Here is a 21943-nt window from a genome sequence, read left to right as displayed (position 1 = left end):
CTGTCACTGCCTCCACCTCCTGTGGACCCATGTCTGTGAGGTAGTCACCAGACTGTGAACACGAAGCCTACTCTAGATCTAGGACTCACTGAGGTGTGTGCCTCTGTGCTGGTGGAGGGTGCAGGTAAACACAGTGAGAGCTCGACAGGTACGGAACCCCCTCTTCATTCTCCGAGGTGGCCTAGGCACTGGGTCTTTCTATTGTGGAGGACGATGTCCTTCCCTTCTTCCTGCTGTTATCTATAATGGAGAAAAGAGAGAATGAGTGATTGCATAAGGTGGTTCAAACATTACTCATAACTCACAGTCATTGTCCAAATGTTGTCTCAGAAAAATGGATGCTTTGTCATTGGGTTGTTGGGGAGGCTGATCTCGCCTTCGGCACCGACACGGTCTGTGTCCTCCCCTGCCAGCTCTGCAGCCTGCTCCTCGAGTTGGGTGAGGGTCCTGAGCTCCGGTGTCCCACCTCCCATCTTTTCTCTCTACCTCCTGTTGTGGGCTATTTTGGATTGATTGTGAAGATTATGGATGATAGGGCAGCAGAGAACGTTCCATCAAAAACAAAAAGTGCTGGAAAAACTCAGCAGGTCTGACTGCATCTGTGGAGAGAAAGACAGAATTTACGTTTCAAGTCCAGATGACTCTTCTTCAGAACTAAAGAGAAGTAGAAATGTGGAATATATACTGGTTAAGGGGGGGTGGGACAGGTGAAGCTGGATAGAAGGCCAGTGATAGGTGGAGGCAAAGGAGAGATTGCAAAAGATGTCACAGACAAAAGGTCGAAGGGATGCTGATGGTGGTGATACTGGCTAAAGGAGGTGATAATGGTGACATGAAGAATGAAAAGCAGGATGAGCAAGTGACAGATGGGTGGGGGGAGGGGACAGTGCAGGAAAAAAGGTCGAAATAGGCTAAAAGGTGGGATAAAACAATGAATGGAAATAAATTTTAAAAATAATAATAATAATAAAAAATAGGTTGCATGCCTGCAGCCTGTGCTGAGCTCTCTGCAGAGAGGGATTAAGACAACCTTTGTGCAGTATCTTTGATGAGATGGTAATGTTAAAGTGGCTGTTGGATTTGTCCACAAAAACCAGGACAAATCCAACCTGGCCAATCAGCGCCCAGTTGGTATAGTTTCGATCATGAACAAGGTGATGGCAGCCAGGTGGGGGTAGGCGGTGGCATAGTGGTATTGCCACTGGACTGGTAATCCAGGGACCCAGGGTAAGCCTCTGGGGGTCTAGGTTCGAATCCTGCAACTGGAATTAAACGTTCTTTGTCAATTGTCATAAAAACCCATCTGGTTCATTAATGTCCTTTAGGGAAGGAAATGTGCCATCCTCACCTGGCCTGGCCTACATGTGACTCCAGGTCCACAGTAATATAGTTGACTCTTAGCAAGCCATCAAACCACTACAAAGTCAACAAAAAGGAATGAGACCGGATGTACCACCAGGCATCGACTTAGGCACCAGAAATGACAACGGCAATCGCAGCCCTGTCGCCCCTGCAAAGTCCTCCTTATTAACATCTGTTGGGCCTGTGCCAAAATTGGGACAGCTGCCTCACGGACTAGTCAAGCAACAGCCTGACATGGCCACAATCAAGGAATCATATGTTACAGATCATGTCCCAGACACCACCATCACCATCCCTGAGTATGTCCTGTCCCACCAGCAGGACAAACCCAGCAGAGGTGGCAGCACAGTGGTATACAGTCGGGAGGGAGTTTTCCTGGGAGGCCTCAACATCAACTCCAGACTCCATTAAGTCTCATGATACCAGGTCAAACATGGACAAGGAAACCTCCGGCTGATTACCATACACCACAGCCCCCTCAGCTGATGAATTAGCACTCCTCCATATTGAACACCACTTGGAGGAAGCACTAGGGTAGTAAGGGCACACAAGTGGCAAGTAATATTTGTGCCACACAAGTGCCAGGCAATGGCCATCTCCAACAAGGAAGAATCAAACCAGTGCCCCTCGATGTTCAATGGCATTATCATCACTGAATCCCCCACTATCAACATCCTGGGGGTTACCATTAACCAGAAACTGAGCTGGACTAGCCATATAAATGCTGGGGTTACAAGGGCAGGTGAGAGGCTAGGAATCCTGCAACGAGTAACTCACCTCCTGACTCTCCAAAGCCTGTCCACCATGTACAAGGCACAAGTCAGGAGTGTGATGTAATACTCCCCACTTGCCTGAATGAGTTCAGCTCCCACAACACTCAAGAAGGTCAACACTATCCAGGACAAAGCATCCCACTTGATTGGCACCACATTCACAGATTTTTACTCCCTCCACCACCGATGCACAGTAGCAGCAGTGTGTACCATCTACAAGATGCACTACAGGAATTCACCAAGGCTCCTTAGACAGCACTTCCAAACCCACGACCGCTATCATCTAGAAGGACAAGGGCAGTAGATAGATAGAAACACCACCACCTGGAAGTTCCCCTCCAAGTCACTCACCATCCTGACTTGGAAATATATCACCGCTCCTTCACTGTAGCTGGATCCAAATTCTGGAACTCCCTTCCTAACAGCACTATGGGTGTACCTACACCCAGGGACTATAGCGGTTCAAAGAAGGCAGCTGACTACCACCTTCTCAAGGGCAACTAGGGATGGGTAATAAATGCTGGCCCAGCCAACAAAGCCCACATCCCATGAATAAATGTATAAAAAAAGAATGTACCCTGGATGGGGGACTTCAATGTCCATCACCAAGAGTGGCTCAGTAGTAGCACCACACACTGAGCTGGCCGAGTCCTAGACTGCTAGGCTGGGTCTGTGGCAGGTGGTAATGGAACCAACAAAAGGGAAAAATATATTTGACCTGTGATAAAGTGAGGCACCCTGTCCCTTTAAGAAAATGCAAGTGCACTGATCACGCGACAGTACTGATGAATCACTGTACAGTACGGGCAACTGGAAACTGTAATTCTATTTCTGGAGGTTTCTGAGTGAGTAGGTGTAATCTGGGTGATCTGCCCTATGTCCCAATAAACCATCGCTGTTTATTCTTATATCAGTCTCTCCCCGTTATTGATTGCAAGCAGCAATTGAGGAGAACATAGGAAGGCATACAGTTAGAGTTCGGTTGGCCAACGAATTCATTTACCCAAGACATAAAAGTGGCGATGAGGATAAAGAACAAAAGAAAATAAATTTCAAAACGGGTGAGCAAAGCATTGGAAAGAGCATCTGTACTTACTTATAAAATAGGTGACAGCCGGCAATCGGAGCATAAAGCAGTGTTGCAGTTTAAAATTAAAAATAATCCTGTAGAACCACGATCGTGGGGATCCCGCCAAACGTCAAAAAGAGTGTGAAAACCAGCAGAGAAAAGCCGGCAGCTGCAGAGACAGAGTTAAAAAAAAACAGTGGCACTCGTAAAGCGGCAATGCATTTAAAAGGGTAAATACATGAAAATAGCTATGGACAGAAAATTATGAGAGACCCCAGAGATAGCGCGACTCCACAGTAGGCCAAACACCTAAATTTGTCATTACCTGGAAAGCCTATTGGAAGCACAGTCCCCTTGCAGTTGTTCATGAAACCACAATTTGGGCATGTCAATCCATTCAACCCCATTTCAGATGACTGGTCTCAGTATGTTGAATGCCTAGTGTTCTTTTTTACCACTAATGACATCGGAGGAGGAGAAGAGGGTGATTCTTTTGTCCTCATGCGGGAGCAAAATGTATGCACTGAACTGCAGCCTCACGTCAACTATCGCCCCAGACTCGATAATAAAAATTATACAGAGCCACCTAAGACCAAAGCCCTCAGTTACTATGCAGTGCTTCAAGTTCAATTCAAGGAACAGGCTTCTGGAGGAGACAATAGCTGACTATGTGGCTGTTTTAAAGGCATTAACTGAGCATTGTGAATTCGGTACATCCATTTGAGATACGTTGAGAGACTGGCTGATAGGCGGTATTGGGGATGATACTATCCAAAGACGTTTGCTAGCCAAACCTAGTCTAGGCTTTAATAAGGCATTAGAATTAGCTACTGTGATGGAGAGTGCTGTTCAAAATTCTAAAGTTATAAAAGATACACAAAATGGTGCCATCCATCTATCGAGTGGGACAATCTGGCAACAAAAGGCGCGTAAACTTTATACTCCACAGAGTGGCGGGAAACATTCTCTAGTTCCAGACCATTGAAAGACAACAGTACAGCAGTGATAACCGACAAAATGAATGAGAAATACATCCAGGACTCCAGTGAGCGAGTGACAACTCAAACAAGTCGAGTGCTTTTTCTGCCACCGCTGTGGTCACATAATGCAGCACTGCAGAGAAAGGCTAAAACAACATTAAAAAGGCAGAAGGAAAAATCATGAATTATGCCTCATGAAAAAGCAAGAAGAAATAGAATCAGACATCCATTTGTTATATAACTTCAAAGTGGGTAGAACCAAGCCATAATGATCAACGGACAACCCATTAAGATGGAAGTTGATACGGGAGTGTCAATGCCCAACATTGCAGAGCATACGTCGAGATATCTGAGTAAAGGAACCCATCCTTTGAAGTTAGAAGTTTCAGACACAAAGCTGAGGATGTACACGGGTGAAGAAATAAGACTGAAAGGGTTATGTCAAGTCTCGGCATATGGAGATCAATCTGAAACATTGCCGTTGTTAGTGGTAGCTGTAGAGGGCCCCAGCTTAATAGGCTGCAACTGGCTTGAAACGATTAAATTGAAATGGGCCAAAATTTTTCAAATTACAACTAAATGCTTACAGGAATTATTGTAAAAGTATGCCTCTGTTTTCAAGGATGAGTTAGGAAGGATTTGAGGGCTACAGGTCAGAATCCACGTAGACCCAAACACAAGCCTCAGATTTATAAGAGCCAGACCAGCCCCTTATGCTCTACAGGACAAAGTTGAAACCAAACTTGGCAGACTGGAAAACCTGTGCAATTTTCTGAGTGGGCAGCACCCACTATATCTGTACTGAAGCCAGACCAAAGCATGCGTTTATGCGGTGACTATAAGCTAACTGTCAGTAAGGTGCCCAAACTTGATAGACACCTGATACCCAAGATTAAGGAATTGTATTCGAAGTTGGCAGGGGCACCACATATTCAAAATTATACACAAGTCATGCCTACCAGCTGGTAGAGTTGGAAACAGACTCTAGGGAATTCATCACTAATAATATGCACTGAGGATTGTATCAATACACACGTCTACCCTTTGGGGTCTCCTCGGTGTGTGATATTTTCCAAAGAACGATGGAGAACTTACTCCAAGGATTGCCCTATGATATTGCTTACTTGGATGATATAATGGTCACGGGAATGACTGACGATGAACACTTAGCAAATCTAGAAGAGGAGCTCAAACGCTTTGCACAAGCGGGGATACACTTAAAACAAGAGAAGTGCCTGTTCCAAGCTAAGGAGGTAGTTTACTTGGGCCACAAGGTTGACGCACAGGGCCTGCATCCTGTGGAAGAAAATGTCCAGGCCATTCACAAGGCACCTGCACCGAGAAATACCACAAAGCTTAAGGCCTTCTTAGGCATGGTAAACTATTATGGCTGATACCTCCCAAACTCCCAACTGTCAACTGTGCTGGCCCCATTGTATGGCCTGCTTAAGAAGAACCAGAAACGGAGTTGGCAAGCCCCGCACCAGAATGCCTTTCTAAAAGTGGAGCCTGATGTGTCCCCTTATGGAATAGGAGCTGTCCTTTCACATCGGATGGAGGATGGCTCCGAATGACCCATTGTTTATGCATCTTGCACACTCGCAGAGTGACGTTATTCCCAGGTTGAAAAGGAGGGCTTATGTACTGTGTTTGGAATCCAGAAGTTTCATCAATATCTCCACTATTTTCATATTACAACCAACCACAAGCCCCTACTGGGATTATTTGGAGAAGATAAAGCGATACCCCTATTGCATCGGCTCGCATCCAGAGACGGGCACTAATATTAGCCTCCTACGAATACACTTTTGTTCACCATTCGGGAACTCAAATTGTGCATGCTGACGCACTAAGCCGCCTTCCCCTGCCAGCTAATAACGGGAAAGCTCTGATTCCCTAGGAACTGGTCTTAGGGCTAAATTTTCTGGATTCCTCCCCTGTTCATACCAGACAAATCTGTGAGTGGACAAGCCGGGACCCACTATCGTCTAACGTCTGGGAGCAGGTCTTGAATGGTTGGTCAGGTGGATCTAAATCTGAGGAGATAAAGCCCTATTCTGATCACAAATATGAACTCTCCTGCCAGGACAGAATATTACTCTGAGGAGCAAGTTATCATGCCCCCGAGGGGTTGAAGGCAGTTATTATCTGAGCTACATTGTGCTCACCCAGGCATTAGCAGAATGGAGATGCTGGCACACAGCTATTTGTGGTGGCCAGGCATGAACTTGGATATAGAAGCCCTTGTCAAAAGCTGCCCTCAATGCCAGCAGGTGCAAAAGCCTTAGCTTCATTACACCCATGGGAATGGCCAAGGCGGCCATGGGTGCACCTCAATGTCGATAACGTGGGACCCTTCTTAGACACAATGTTCCTTTTACTGATTGACTCCCACTCCAAATGGATGGGCATCTATGATGTCTGGTCGCCCACATCGACTGCCACCATAGACTGTTTGCAGCAGAGTTTTGCAGTGCATGAGTTGCTGGAGGTCCTCATGTCCGACCAGGGGACTGCTTTTACCAGCGGGGAGTTCCACATATTCACTGCCCTTAACACCATTACCCATATCAAAACCTCACCCTATCACCCAGCATCAAATGGCATGGCTGAACAGCAGTCCAAAGCTTTAAACCTGGGATGAAAAAGATGGAAGGGGATTTCATTAGCATGAGATTGTCCCAGTTCTTGTTCGTATACTGGACCACGCCACATACCACGACTGGAGTTGCCCCCGCATAACTACCAATAAAGAAATGTCTTCCGCACCCAGCTGACTCTTATCCAGCCAAATTTAGAAGGGAGGGTGGAGAAAAGCCAAGAGGTACAGAAAACCAGGCACGATGGTCATGGCCGCCAAAGAACTTTCATGGTGGGAGATGCAGTCCTTGCGAAGAACTTTGGAGATGGGCCCAATTGGCTGTTAGACGAGGTGAGTGCACTAACTGGACCCGTCTCCTATAATGTATCGGTAAATGGCCAAATAATTAGATGACATGTGGATCATCTCCAAAAAGAACACCAGTCCCAAAAGAAGAAATGCTTTCCTCATCTACACTTGAGTTTGTGCCGCATGTAGAGGGAAGCACTGGTGGGGCCTGTGGGAGCTGAAGGGGTCAGGGAAACAAACCTGCCAATTTCCACCGAGGAAGCTAGTGGACAACTGTCCCCTGAAAAGGAGATCTCGGAAAATTCCGGCAATAGTACTGAGGACTTGTGCTCCAGAACTTGCTGCACCCCTAGCCAAGCTGTTTCAGTACAGCTACAACACTGGTATCTACCCGGCTATGTGGAAAATTGCCCAGGTATGTCATATACACAAAAAGCAGGACAAATCCAACCAGGCTAATCCAACCAGATAATATTCATCAGCCTGCTCTCTATCATCAGTAAAGTAATGGTAGGGGTCATCAACACTGCTATCAAGTGGCACTTGCTGAGCAATAACCTGCTCACTGATGCTCAGTTTGGGTTTCGCCAGGGCCACTCAGCTTCTGACCTCATTATAGCCTTGATTCAAACATGGATAGAAGAGTTGAACTCCAGAGGTGAGGTGAGAGTAACAGCCCTTGACATCAAGGCAGCATTTGACCGAGTGTGGCATCAAGAAGCCCTAGCAAAACTGGAGACAATGGGAATCAGAAGGAAAACTCTCCATTGGTTGGAGTCATACCTAACACAAAGGAAGATGGTTGTGGCTGTTGGAGGTCAATCACCTTAATTCCAGGACATCACTACAGGAGTTCCTCAGGGTAGTGTCCTAGGCCCAATCATCTGCTGCTTTATTAATGACCTTCCTTCCATCGTAAGGTCAGAAGTGGGGATGATCGCTGATGATTGCACAATGTTTAGCACCATTCGCGACTCTTCAGATACTGAAGCTGTCCATGTCCAAATGCAGCAAGATCTGGACACTATCCATGCTTGGGCTGACAATTTGTACCACACAAGTGCCAGGCAATGATAATCTCCAACAAGAGAGAATCCAACTATCTCCCCTTGACACTCAATGGCATTACCATCACTGAATCCCCCACTATCAACATCACCAGAGTTGCCATTGGCTAGAAACTGAACTGGACTAGCTACCAGAGCAGGTCAGAAGCTGGAACCTCTGTGGAGTGTAACTCACCTCCTGACTCTCCAAAGCCTGTCCAGCATCTACAAAGCACAAGTCCACACTTGTCTGGATAAGTGCCGCTCCAACAACATTCAAGAATCTCAACACTATCCAGGCAAAGCAGCCCGCTTGATTGACACTCCATTCACCACCTTCAACATCCACTCCCTCCACTGCTGACGAACAGTAGCAGCAATGTGTACCATCTACAAGATGCACTGCAGGAATTCACCAAGACTCCTTTGACAGCACCTTCTAAACACGGAGCCTCTGCCATGTAGAAGACCAAGGGCAGCAGGACCATGGGAACACCACCACCTGCAAGTTCCTCTCCAAGACAGATAACATCCTGACTTGGAACTGCATTGCTGTTCCTTTAGTGTGTCTAGGTCAAAATCCTGGAACTCCCTTCCAAACAGCACTTCGAATGTGCCTACACCACATGGACTGCAGCGGTTCAAGAAGGCAACTCACTACCATCTTCTCAAGGGCAGTTAGGGATGGGCAACAAAATGCTGGCCCAGCCAGCAACGCACGCATCCAGTGTAACAATAAAAATAATGGTGCTGATGTCCCATCTGCTGACAATGTGTGACATCCCAGTGGACTCCAACCCTTAGACTGCCTGATGCAGTGAGTTTGCAGTGAATAGAAGCTTCACTTACCCTAGCAGAGCAGATGAGACCATTCATCTGTTCTCTGCAGTGCAGGGCAGTCCTCTCTGGACTCCATGGGTGCTGACTAGGCGATCTCCTCCTAAGCCAGCAAGGTCAGATGGGAGAGACTACTGTGTCCATCCCTCGGAAAGAGCACCTCCTGCCATTCCTCGACCACCTGGGAAAGAATCCATAGGGAGGCATCGTTGAACTATGGGGCCAGAGGATGCTGCCTTCTCCTTGACATTTTCTTCCATGGAATCTGTAGGCCCTGGTCATCAGAGCAATTGGCTGTGTGCACATCGCTTAAAATTGACACCCAGATGTTGGAACCTGTGTCTTGACTGTGGGCCGGGTGACTTACTGGCAGCCATGCCACAAGATTCAATGTGTTCCTAGCTGCTGCATAATTAATGATTTGAACAGTGCAAGATTGCACATGTTGTGCCACCTGCTCTCCAGCAGAAATGACTCTGACTTCCGCTCCTGCCATCGGACTTTGGGTGGAATCGTCTGGTCCCGTTGGCATCGGGCATTGTGGCAGACAGTGGGGCGGTGTGGGGGGGGGGTGGTGGGTGGAGGTTGGGGGAGCAATATGGCAAGAAGGCCAAAATTGGTTTTATGCCGTTGTGAGATCATCCGTTGCAACCATCCACTCCACCCATCAATGGCGGGCCATGTTTCCCACCGCTGCATGTTGGGAACTTAATTTCAATACATTAGCATCTCATTATAAGTCCTGTTCACTGGAATCATTCCCTTCGTCAAATTTACCACCCAAGTTGGCGTGACTTCAGAACAGCGTGCTTCATGATTGCCTTTAACAGGCATGCACTTGAGCTCTGAGGGGAATTAGGGAGGTGAGTGTACACAACTGTGCGTAGCACTCACGAGTATCGCCCGTAGGGCAGCAAGGAAGAGGCACCGCGCATTCACGGGAGTCACAGGCAAGTCACTTTTTCCCAGCCGGCTTTCAGTACGGTGCCAGGGCAATGGCCCCAACGTGGGTCAGGCTGGGGCTGTTGGGGGGGCAAGGCAACACAGACTGAAAGAAGCATACAAGCATATGCCCTGGGGGGGCTCAGGGGAGTGGGGTGAGGGAAGCGGCCATGCGCTTGGAGTCGGACTTCAGAAGCTTTTCTGCTCACTCAAGCAATGTAAAAGCATGGAAGTGCCATCAAATGCTCCAGAACTTTTCACCCCTCGGGCGCAGACTGCAAATTAATATGTGTTTTGAGGGCAGCAGAACAATTGGCCAACTTTGCAAATTGTAGAATCCCCTTGTGAAAGATGGCCATGGCACAATCACTGGTGGAGGTGCACACATTCCCTTGCAATGTCTTTATTAAAGGTTTGGACCAGTATCCATTATGGCTAAAGCTAACAGTGCAGCCTTGCAGTGCAGGTTAGGGGAATGCCGGTGCCTGAGCTGAGACCACAGTATGCAGTCCAGTGGCCAAAGCTACTGCCAATCGGTTAAGTGGATTGGGATGGAGGTGGGTGGGCTTTTAGATGGGTGGGCTTGTAGATAGCCATGAAGTATGCTACACACTGGCCAACCAAGTGGTGGCCAGCAATCTTCTGTATGCATGAAGGGGCCTTCAGACTCAGCCAAGAGAGGTTCTTAGGACACCTACGCTAACCCATATGTCCCTCTCTTTGATCCTGCAGGAGGAGAACATCAGGGCCATGGAGCCTGGTGATTTAGCGGAATGCCCCATGGTTTACAGGGAGCAGAGAAGATGAAGAGAATGGCGAAGGCGCCTGGCTCAGTAAAGGGTGGAGTACCTCCCTCAAGATGAAGGGGTGGCAGGGCCTGCTGTGCACGCAGCTGATGATCCATAGAGAGCCATAGCTCATAGGTGCCTCGCTAGGCCCAGAATCTAGAGACGGCGCTTGTCATTCCTGCAGATGACTGAGAACCAGTGTCGCCAAAGACTGCGCATGTCTAGGGAACTGGTCGGTCACATATATCAGCTGCTGCAGGATTTGGCACCACAGGGACATGGAGGGCATCCACTGCCAGTGACCATGAAAGAAACCACAGTGCTCATTTTTTATGCCAGTGACTCCTTCCAGGGATCCACAGATAACCTGTGTTGGATCTCGCAAGCCTCCAGGAACAAGTGTGTCCAGGTCACAGACACCATCTTCACAAAGGCACAGAAATTTGTGCATTTTGCCCAGGATCAGGAAAGCCAGGAAGCAAGAGCACTGGGATTTGTGCAGATGTCAGGTTTCCCACAGGTGCAGGGTGCCATCGACTGCACTCACGTGGCACTTAGATCTCCATGGCAACAAGCGGTCAACTACGCCAACCGCAAGGGCTTCCATTTGCTGAATGTTCAGCTGGTGTGCGACCATCACAAACGAATCCTACAGGTCTGCACACAATTCCCAGGGAGTGCCCATGACTCCTACATCCTTGGCAGGTCTCAGATCCCTGACATCTTCCAGGGGCCAGAGAGACTGCAGGGTTGGCTCCTCATGGACAAGTGCTACCCAGAGAGGATGTGGCTGACGACGCCCGTGCGGTAACCTCAGACTGCAGCAGAGAGATGGTATAACGAGACTCATACCGTGAACTGGGCTTTGGTGGAGCAAACAATGGGCATTTTGAAAATGAGCTTCCGGTGCCTCAACAGGTCCAGTGGAGCACTGCAATACAGTCCCCAGAGGGCGTTGTGCATCATCATCGCTTGCTGCATGGTCCACAACCTGGTGCTGCAATGGGTGGAGGGCCTGGCTGAGGAGGAGCTGCATGTCTCCTCAAATGTGGATGAAGTTGAAGGGGATGATGGTGATGAGGTCCTTGAAGGTGAGGATGTCAGCGATGAGTCCATAGCACTGGCCAGATGAGATAGGCCCACTCGGGAGGCTCTCATTACCACAAGATTCATGGAGGATGAGGACAAGATGCAATGGGGACTGTCCTGACATCCTCACCTTGCATCTGTGAAAGCTTGACTCCTGTGTAGCTGACGGAAGCGCATATACACTCAGTGCTCAGGCTCATGTCATGGAGATGCAGCAGAGACCCTAATAGTCACTAGATTCCAGGAGGATAATGATGACATGTAATGAGGACAGTCCATAGATCTTTACATTGCCCCGGTGAATGTCTGACCCCTGTCTGGCTGAGGGAATCTCACTTCGCTCTGTGATCAGGGTCATATCATAGAAATGCAGCCATGAAACTTTAAATGCAACTGATCCTTTGTCAGCCTTCAGCACCTGCCCCTTCAGGAGCACAGCATCACCAGTCACAGATGCTAAAGAGACAGGGGCCCAGCAATGTCTTTATTAAAGGTTTGGACCAGTCCCCCCATGGTTAAAGCTAACAGTGCAGCCTTGCAGTGTGGGTTAGGAGAATGTCTGTGTCTGAGCTGAGAGCACAGCATGTAATCCAATGGGAAAAGCTGCCACCAATCGGTCAGGGGGAGTGGGATCTACAGGGAGCCGTAAGCACCTCGCTAGACCCAGGGTCTATAGACAGCGCTTGTCATTCCTGCTGATGACTGAGAACCAGTGTCGCCGAAGACTGCGTATGTCCAGGGAACTGGTCAGTCACATCTGCCAACTGCTGCAGGACTTGGCACCACGGGGACATGGAGGGCATCCACTGCCCATGGTTGTGAAAGAAACCACAGTGCTCATTTTTATGCCAGTGGCTCCTTCCAGGGTTCCACAGGTGACCTGTGCAGATCTTGCAAGTCTTCACGCACAAATGTATCTTCAGAGATAGCGCTAACACAGAGAGAATGGCAGAATTCTGAAAGGCCTGCCCACGACATTCTGGCAGCAATGACAAGCATTATTGAGGTGCAGGCATCAGTAATGTGTCCAGGGAGTGTGAGGCCGGACCATCACTTTGGTCTGAAGGTTACACAAAGCACAGGGAAGAGGCCCTGGACTGGGACACCTGCCTTTATCTTGTGCAGAAAGGTTTCACATCTGAGTGACATGAACACTGCTCATCAGAACAAAGAGCCATAGGCAGGGAGATATTCTTGGGTGTTTATTTACAATAGTGAACATTATGTACAAGCGATTAATTACATCTTCTTAAGCTTCTTAACCCTGCCGCTGTGTCGTGGTGCCCCCTGGACATCCATAGTGGAGGTGGAGGCAGCCTTCTGACTGCTAAGCCCTGTCTGTAATGACTTTGATGGGCGTCCTCTGAAGGGTCAAGACCTGGAGGGCTCCGGCCTACTTTGCATGTCCTGCTGTGTGGCAGTGGCACCCTCCTTCGCCTGTGGAGCTGGAGCTGTAGGGATCACAGGAAGAGGGGATTTGGATCGGCTGGACATTCCCGGAGTCACCTGGGTGGGTGGCCCCAGGGTGTGCACCTGCTGATCCTCCTCCCCATTGGTGCCCGACAGCCCCTGGCTGACTCCTTGAGGAGAAAAGGAAGCTGGAGTGAGATCGAGCTGCCCTACACCCCTCTCATGTTGACACAGATGGAGGCCAACTATGACATCAGTGATGGACTTCAGCCCATACAACAGTGCAGGACTGAAGTTCTGAACCAAGGTCTTATTGATGGCCACCATCCCACCAGTGTTTCATAGCGGCTCTATCACCTCAGCCTGAAGGCAGACAGACTCCTCTATTGCACCTTGCAATCTGAGGAGTGTAGCGGACATCCCTTCCTAATGTCCCTGAGCTTGCCTTTGCAGCTCCAGCAACTGAGGTATGACCGAGTCCAAAAGTTCCTCATCTGACTCGGACTTAGCAGATTTCTGGCTTCCAGCAGTCCTCCGAGTGCCAGAAACCTGGGAAGTCTCTGCCACATCCTGCTGTAGATCAGACAGTGTGAGGTGCTCACCAGATTGTGACCACCTCTTGAACTAGGTCCCACTAAGGCGTGTGTCTCTGCGCTGGTGGAGGGTGTGGGTGAGTGCTGTGATGGGTCTTCAATTAGGATGTCATCAGATTCTTCTTCCAATGTGTCTTCATGGCTTGAGTCAAGGACCTGGAGATGTGAGATCCCTGTGGATGTGTGATGGGTTTGTGAGTGTGAGATTGAGAGTGATGAAAAGAATGACTTGCCCTGGGGGAATGGGGGAGATCATTCATCCTCTTTTAGCACCGGGTGGCTGTCCTCTTTTGCAGGGCATTGGCATTGACCACTGCTGCCACTGCCTCCCATTCCAGATTGGTGACCTTTCTTGCTGGCCTTTACCCAGAGTGGGGTAGATGACTTCGCATCAGGCCTCCACAGCGTCGAGAAGACACCTGAGGCAGGTGTCGCTAAATTTGGGGGCACCATGTTTCCTCCCTTTGGCAGCCATGACTTTCCAGCAGATTCTGATCCCTTAGAGAATGTTAGCTCTGTGCAGGGGTGACCTTTAAACATGGCGCCGAGATTTTTGAAGGTTTGAGGTGACGGCAGGGTAGGGGAATCAGAGGCTGCCCCGCCAGCGATCAGGGTGCATATCTCGGGAATGCATTATTAATGAGGCGGGACACACTGGGAACAGGACGGTGTGGTGTAAAAACCTGCCACTGCGGTAGGCAGCTAAAATGACTTTTCTCACGCCCGCTACCTCACTTCGTGCAAATCTGTGATGACTCCGCCCTTTGTCTCCAGAATGGAGAATTCTACCATTTATATTTATGACACTAGTTCTTGTTTTGCCCGCAAGTGAAAATACCTACCCTGGTTTTAGTGTATCAAATCCTTTCATAATTTTAAAGGCCTTGATCAGGCCACACCTGCAGTCTTCTCTTTTCTAGAAATGAGCCTCAAGCTTCTCCGTCTTTGCTGATGGGTATAATCACTCAGTTGCGGTACCATACTGGTAACTCATTTTTTGCAGCTCCTCCAATGCCTCTGTCTTTTTTATAATATGAAGCCCAGAAGTTTTCATCTACTCCAAGTGTAGTCTAACTGATAAACTATACAAGTTTAACATAACTTAAATTTGCAGGGAACAAAGGTATGAAATTAGAGTTTCTGGGACTGATGATCTGAGTGTATGGAAAAAAGTTCATTTTCCCAAACAATTCTGGTTCCTTTTCAAATTGCTTTACAGGATCCCATTAGTGCCCTGGAGATATGGGGTTGAATTTCTGAGTGTAACTTAAGCATTGATCCACAGAGATCCCAATAAAAAGCCATAAACACCACTTCCCCAGGTCTTTGGCAAATCTCCTTCAGCAAATGATTGGGAAAATCCCAGCAAAAATTCTTCCCCTCATTAATTCTCTAGAATATGCGTTGAATTTGGCCCAACGAATTCTATGAATCCTATAGAACTTTGGAGAATTTTTAACAATGCATTCTATTAGGACAATGGTAGACCTTTATTCTGGCAAACATCACTTAATTTGAATGATCATGTTCACTACTTGATAAAAATGTTAATTTTCGAAAGCAAAATCCTATTCAGCCAGTACTTTCTAAGCCTAAGGAGAGATAATTAATTTAAATAACCCTGCTATCCACAGGGCTTCCTTTCCATTCTGTTAAAATTTTAAAAAACTGGCTAGATTACCTTAAATTTCCACTTTGGGGCTCAGCAGAGCAGGAGGGCAATTCTTTGACTGGAAATGCTTTTATTTTCCACAAGAGAATCAAAAATTGTTCAAACTGATGAAGCAATGAATCCTGTGACATGAGTCTAACTGACCAGTCCCTTTAGCACACTCAGTGCTTCAGTGTTCATATTGGCACATTTACAGGATGAACTGCTGGATTTACATGACAGGCGGGCTTTCCTCATTTCTCAGTTTGTGTTTGCGGATCCTTGGGTAGTTGGCCAAATCGGAGGATGTTAAATCATCCTCACCACCACACCCGCTGCCCCCATACGCCCAGTATGGAAAATGCATACGTGATGAAACAGGGTGGATAGGAGCAGGCTGTTTCCAATAGTGAAGACATCAAGAAGACATAGCCACAGTTACAAGATTTAATACAAGAAGTTTAGTTCAGGGAGCAGGAAAGTTATCTTTACACACAGATTGTGAGGCACTCCATTTTACTTCTCAGATTAGCGCTTGAGGTAGAAACTATGGCCCGGAGTTTCCTTGCAGCTGCTCTGGCTCTGCTGCTGCAACTTTGGCAGAAATGTGGAATGAAACCCCTTTTCATTTTTACCACCTCCTACTCAATGGTGCTCTGTGCCATCCTGTGCAGCTGAATTTTGTGGCTAGGCCCTAGGCCCCGCTGTCAGGACTGGAAGCAGGAGCCACTGCCACTTAGTCAGGAATCAACTGGCCACAAGCAATTTTCTGGTGGCCGGCCAGTTAAGAGTCGGCAGGCACGGGGACCAACCACTGAGGGAGCTGAGGTGGGCAGTGGAGCAGTGGTGGCAGTATGAAGCCATGCCATGGCAGGTGCTGGTGCCATATTTCAAGGACTGCTATCAGTTGACATCATTTTGACTGCCAGGATATCTGCAGAAGAAAAGGAAATCAGCAGAGACAATGGCGAAAGGAAGATCCCAGGTGACTCCCATGGTTCAGCGATGCCTACCTACAGATTTTCTTTCAGGCTGCAAGGCCCCAGAGACTGGAGAAGGAGGCTGGCCTGACTGACCAAGCAAACATGGATGGAGATTGCAAAGGAGGTCAGCAGCCATGGGTCATGCAAAGATCTTGGATTCAGTGCCACAGGCACATCAGTAACCCCCTTCGGTCTGTCATGGTGAGTACTCCAGAGCTATTTTCCCTTTGGGACTTGCAAAAGGCAACACAAAGACATGAATTTGGTGGGGGTGGGGTGGATTGACCACCCAGCCTGTGGCAATGAGGTCAGGCAGCAGCTGATCCTCCCAGATGCATAGCTGTGCCATGGTGAGAGGTGTCCCTCTGGTGTTGCTGATCACCACAAGGTCTGTTGAAAATGGCCACTTGCAGGAGGCATTGGTGTACCCCCAACATGGACCACTGGGCTGCCATCAGCATAGGCACTGTGCTTAGCTTTGTGGGATGAACAACAGTGTTGATCTATGTATTTGCAGGGGAAGACAGTCAATTGACATAAAGGAATAGGCTAAGGCTGGCCATCCTGACCCTCTTGGAGGAGGTGGTGTTGGAACTGTCAGGGCAGCATGCAGCCACTCCATTGCTGATAGTGAGATAGGAGCCAGGCACAGGACAGTGAGTGCTGACTGCATAGGTACTAGGGAGCAAGAGTGCCATTGTGCCATGTGGCCATCAATGGACACATGGAACTCCACGCTTGGGGTAGTTGGCAGGTCTTAATGGGAAGTGCTTAAGCCTTAAATCTACTTTATCTGTCATGCAAGTCAGGCAGAAGGACAGAGAGCTGCAGTGGCCAGGGAGCATCCATCCACATCTGAGGAGGAGGAGGGGACTTCAGTAGGTGCACTATCCCATCACTTATCTGTACACACCACCAGCACCAGTGGGCGTCCATTCACACATAGATTCAGGGTCACAGCCAGGTGTGCACAGCAAAGCCTCGCCCGAGCAGCTGACAGGGACTGTGACAGCCAAGGCCATAGACAGTCAGAGGACTATCAGAGGCCAGGGCGAGGTTGAACCCCAGACTGATGATGTGTCTCTGGAGTCGTCAGCTAGAAAACAGGTGCTGGAGCTGTATCTTGAGGTGAGGGAACATCTGGTAGAGCTTCCAGAAGGTACGTGCATCCTAGCATGGACATTGGAGGCTTTGAGTGCTGCCAAACCTCTGAAAGGTGCACACTTGGCTTTCTCCATTGAGTGGTTGGTGACAAATGCTGTCCGTCCATCCATTCAACACATGTCATTACTCCCACTCATAGATTCCTTCTTTCCCTCATTGCAGGAGTAAATAGCGCCAAGCACGAGGAGGAGGCAAAGAAACAGAGGTGGCCCTCCAACCATTTCACAGCTAACAAGTCCAGAGCAGCAAGTGTTGGAAACCAGTGGAGTCTTGCTATGCCTGGCTGTTGAAGATGGAGGGGAATGAGGGCTCCCAGCTACTTGGAAGAAGCTGCCTGGGAATCTTTTACATACCTGGATAAAGATCTTTTTTTATTATCAGGTGCACCCCTCCTCCTTTTCTATTTTGCCTAGCCCTTCTGAAAGTTAAGCATCCTGGCTATTGGGTCAAATCTATTAATCTCTGTATGTGTTAGTCATCTAATTTTTTGCAAATGCTTCACATATTCAGTCTTTAGCTTTGACATTTTTCTAATCTTCCCTGATGTCACCTTAGTCACTAATGCTCTATTACCTTTGTTACTCTCACACTCCCTTCCTGGCCTATTCTGCTTATTTTTAGCCAAAACGCTGCTCTGCTCTAGAGCCTTGACGTTTCCCTTGTTGCATGTGGATTTACTCTTTCCTGAATTCTCCCACACCACCTTCCTTTTATTAGTCTCCTGCACTAGTTATTTGATTCACTAGGACACTGGTCCCAACACAATTTAATTAGAACGTCCTTCCAAAGGAGCAGTTCCCTCTTTCCCGATACTGGAGCATTGACTCATGCAGTGAAAGCCCTGCCTCCCACGCCATTCTTTCAACCACACATTTTATCTTCTAATCTGTTTATCCTTATGCCATTTGGCACATGACTCAGGTAACAGTCCAGAGATTATTACCTTTGAGGCTCTGCTTTTTAATCTGACCCTAACTCCTCAAACTCTCTCAAAAGAACATCATTCCTAATTCTACCTGTGCCGTTGGTTCCTAAGTGGATGACAATAAGTGGATTTTCCCTTTCCCACACCAAGTTCCTCTCCAGCTGCAATGAGATATCTTTAACCTTGGCACTGGTCAGGCAGCATAACCTTTGGAACACCAGTTACAGCTGCAGAGAACAGTATCTATTCCTCGGATTGCACTGTAACCTATTACCCCACCCCCACCGCCCCCACTTGAATGACGTCCTGCACCATAATGCCACGGTCAGTTTGCTCATCCAGCCTGCAGTCATTGTTCTCATCCACATAAATAGCAACTACTTCATATCTGTTGGTTAAAATCAAGAGCCAAGGCTCATCCATCAGTACACCTTGGAGCCCCATATCCACCTAACTTGTAGCCACAACCTCCTGTCCCTGGCCATTGACCAATTCCAAAGTTCTACTTAACTTAAGGGGTATGGCTACCTTCTGGAACAAAATGTCCAAGAGGCAGTCACATCTTCCCTGATGCCCCACAATGTCTGCAGCTTGGGCACAAGTTTAACAATCTGAGTCAAAGTTCCTCAAGAGGCAGGCACTTGCTGCATATATGGTGGCCAAGGATTGCAATTCTCTCCTCAAACTCCCACATGCTGCAGTTATGACATACTACTTGCCCTGTGATTTCTATCTAATCTTAATTATTCACTTGATTTACTAATTAGTTATTTTTTAAAATTAAGTTGGTTATTTCAGTTTTGCTAATTATTTGATTTATCTACTTTAAGTTACTAATTTAGTAAAGTAATTGTAAGTTACAAATTCCTAGCTAACAGAAAATTTTTTTCAAATTACTGTCATCAACCAATTTTTTATCTATCTATACTGAAGTTCATTTGCTAATTACACACCCAGTTTGTAAGCTTATTAATGTCTTCTTGTGTTTTGCCACAACCTTAATTATACACTCCAGTTTGGAGTTGCATGCAATTTACAAACTGCAACACAAAATATGTTTGGAAATACTGCTTATATCAAAAAGGCTCTACAGACTTAGCTGTAAATATATCTCACAGCCATGGAAGCCATTGTGGCAATTTAGGGGCTCTGATGACCGCTGACTGCTGCAGTGAGGCCTCCTCCATGGAGCTGGTGGCCTTCCCATGCACCAGGCGCCTACCCTGCTGTTGGCAAAATGTGCGCAGCCCCATAAAAGGATCCTTAATCATGTTTCTAATTATGCAAATCAGCTTTCCACCTCCTTGGAGTCTCATAGCCTAACACTGGGAAAATTCCCTGGTGGCGAGACTGCACATGTAGGCTTCCTAACATGGCTGCCTGCTATTTTACCACACCACTGTTACCACCACCCTCCCCCACCCCCCACCCCCCACCTCCCCAACCCCCCAACGCCTCTGTTCCCATCTCTAAAAGGCCTTTAACTTTCTGTCCAGAAGGACAGGAGCCTGTAGGGTGCAGTCTTAGGCTAATGCCGAGTTTGTTTATCTCTGTCTGGTCAACAGTATTCCTGGGATAGATCTGTGAAGTGGAGCATAAACAGAATGGGATCAGTGACCAGCCACTGTTCCTGCTCTGGCTATTATCCAATGGTGCCTGCTGGAAAGTTTTTGGGAAACTTGTCAGACTTCCCCATGAAGCCCCTATGGTTAAATAGTTAAATGGTCTTCTTTTCTAGGATGACACTGGGATAACTGCCATTCTGACGAGGTACTGGAGGGCTGCTGACAGTTAGGGAAATGTTTCCCAATGTGAGTCCTGCTTTCCTGAGGAGAGAAAATTAGAAAATAAAACTCATCCAACTGAAGTAGATAAACACGAGCTATTGCCAACCCTGAACTTATGTCCTGTTTAAGTACTGTAAAGTTTGCAGAACTAGATTTGCAACAATTTCTAATGAAGGGTGTATGTGGTGGTGGCTTGGTGGTTTTCATACAGATGTTGTTATTCAGGATGCTGCAATTTCCTCGTTCTAATTACGGATGTGAATAGCCTTGATCAAATCTGAGACAGAACCATAGTAAATCCATGATCTGGGTGAGATCCAAGTTATGACTGTATTTATTACCTTCTACTGTTCGGTAGCCAATTGAAAGATTTCTAATGCCAAGAGTTTATTAAATCACTGGAGACCTCTGATGACCGTTCACTTTGCAAACTACCTTTGATTCTCTCTCCTGCTGCACTCACTCAGAGATCCTAGGTTGATTTCTACATGCAGGCTTTTGATCCTGGTGTTGGGCTGAATTCCGGGTTGAAACATGAAGGAGATGTTCAAGGAGGTGGCCAATTAAGAGGCCGTCTCCAGGAGGCCTTTCCAATTAAGTATGGCTTATGGGCTCCATAATGGTAAGGGCCAATGGGAGCGCCTGATGCGGTGGGCGGCTAGCAGTCTCACTGGAACAGGTGGGCACTGTAGCTGTGAGTTGGGAAATATGAGGGCACCTCAAGATGTAACTCTTTTGAGTACAAACACGTTTCCATCTGTTTCAGATGAAGTTACATTGTTTCATAGTTTGCCATTGTGAGATTTGAACTCTTGATCTTGGGGTTACAAGCCCAGTACCATAACCACTTGGCTATTTAGGCCAAGCTTAAGAAGATGTAACTCTTTCGAGAACAAACCCATTTCCATCTGTTTCAGATGAAGTTACATAGTTTGCCATTGTGAAATTTGAACTCTTGATCTTGGGGTTACAAACCCAGTACCATTACCACTTGGCTATAGGCACACTCTGAAGTCTTGTAAACAGTACAAAACATACCACAGCCATAGCAGCTGGGCCACCTTTGCAGAGGTGGAGTTTTCCTTAGGAAAAGGGCTGTGGCTGCAACTGTGGCCCTCACAGCTTGACATATCTATGCTGGGTTGTCTTGCTGGCTGCACAAGATCCATTAGCTCCTTTAGGTTGTGGCATTGGGACCATCCCTGAGTGCCAGCTTGTTGGTTCTGTCACAGATAAAATAACTCCTTGCTTCAATACAGAGCCAATTTCCCTCTTTACCTTTGGCGAGAGTGGATGAGGAGCTTTCCTGGGTGTAAATAGGCACACTGTCTTAATTTCAGGCTATGGCCTGATGTTGTATGCTGTTATTAAATTTCCTAGTCCTTGCGAGCAGCTGTGGAAATTCAGTTCTGAAGTTTTTAGGCTGATCTTCTCAGCTTTCCAGTTCCTCTACTCTGCATTCAGGTGTAAATAGTTGCAGGCTTTCCCACCTAAGAGCGAACAACTCTGGTTCAGGATCTCATATAAGGCTTCAGTGATTTTCCTCTCTCTATATTGAAGGGTTGCTTTCAGCTGCCCTATGTGACCTTGAGTTCTGTATCTCCATGTCAGTGTACTTTTAGCATTACGGCTGAAGAGAACTTTTCTCCAACCA

This window comes from Carcharodon carcharias, chromosome 1 (assembly GCF_017639515.1).
Source record: "Carcharodon carcharias isolate sCarCar2 chromosome 1, sCarCar2.pri, whole genome shotgun sequence".
NCBI lineage: Eukaryota > Metazoa > Chordata > Chondrichthyes > Lamniformes > Lamnidae > Carcharodon > Carcharodon carcharias.
The sequence above is the reverse complement of the archived record's forward strand: the minus strand, read 5'-3'. Positions refer to the sequence as shown.